Consider the following 1,579-nt stretch of genomic DNA (forward strand, 5'->3'; position numbering starts at 1 on the left):
TAGCCTCATAAATAAAATTTACCTAATAGATAACTACAGCATACTCCACCCACATCAAAGAACATGTATTCTGCTCAGTGACCCATGCAATATCTCTAGAATAGATCACATTCTGAGACTCAAACCGAATCTCAACAAATACAGAAAAAATAAAGCGTCTCCACGTATCTATCTGGCCACAATGCAATAAAACAATAAAACATAAAGCAATAGCAAACAAAAACAAAAACAAAACAAAACAAAACAACAAAAAAACCCTAGTAACCCAAACTCATAGAATTAAATGACCCGTGGTGAATAGGTCAAAGAAGCAATGATCACCGAAATCTTTAGGACACATTGAACGTGGAACTGTGAGGGAAATCCATAGCTCTGACTACGTTAAGAAAACCAGAGCAAAATGAATGGCTTAATGATGCAACACAAAAATTTGCAAAAACATGTGTGTGCGTGTGTGTGTGTGTGTGTGTGTGTGTGTGTGTTTGCTCCATCCTTCTCCTTTAACATTTTATGCTACTTTAACCCTTTATTCTAACTCCCCTCTCTTGAAAGCCCCCTCCATGGCCCCACAGTAATTTCCTCACCTCTAGGGGTATTCCAAATGAAACACACATATCTGAGGATTCAAAGCTGACCTCCACAAATGAGAGAAGGTACTCCATGTTTGTTCTTCTGGGTCTAGATTAGGTCATTCAGAATGATTGCTTATAGCCCCTTTCCTTGACATGTAAGTTCCCTGATTTTGTTCTTAACAGTCGAATAGTATTACATTGTATAAGTGTACCCCATTTCATCACAGACTCATCAGCTGACGGACATCCCTGATGCCGTGTCCTGGCTATTGTGAGCAGAGCCAGAATGAACAAGGAAGGGTGTGTCTCTACAGTAAGATACAGAGTCCATGGAGTTTATTCCAACAGTTGGTACAGCAGGATTACGCACTAGGCCTAGCTTGTTAAAACCTTTACACTGATTCTGTAGTGATGGATCCAGTTAGTACCCCTGCCAGCACTGAATAAATGTTCCCCTTTCCCCATGCCCACAACAGCGTTTGTCAATGATTTAGGTTTTTGTTTTGTTTGTGTTGTTGTTGTTGGGGCTTTTTTCTTTTTTTAACTTATTATTTTATTTTATTAGATATTTTCTTTATTAACATTTCAAATGCTATCCCGAAAGTTCCCTATACCATCCCCCCGCCCCTGTTCCCCTACCCACCCACTCCCACTTCTTGGCCCTGGCATTCCCCTGTTCTGGGGCATATAAAGTTTGCAAGACCAAGGGGCCTCTTTTCCCAATGATGGCTGACTAGACCATCTTCTGCTACATATGCAGCTAGAGACACAAGCTCTGGGGGTGCTGGTTAGTTCATATTGTTGTTCCTCCTACAGGGTTGCATCCCCCTCCAGCTCCTTGGGTACTTTCTCTAGCTCCTCAACTGGGTGCCCTGCGTTCCATCCAATAGCTGACTGTTAGCATCCACTTCTGTGTTTGCCAGGCACTGGCATAGCCTCATAAGAGGCCGCTATATCAGGGTCCCTTCAGTAGAATCTTGCTGGCATGTGCAATAGTATCTGGGTTT

This window comes from Mus pahari, chromosome 6 (genome assembly GCF_900095145.1).
Source record: "Mus pahari chromosome 6, PAHARI_EIJ_v1.1, whole genome shotgun sequence".
In the NCBI taxonomy this organism is placed as follows: domain Eukaryota; kingdom Metazoa; phylum Chordata; class Mammalia; order Rodentia; family Muridae; genus Mus; species Mus pahari.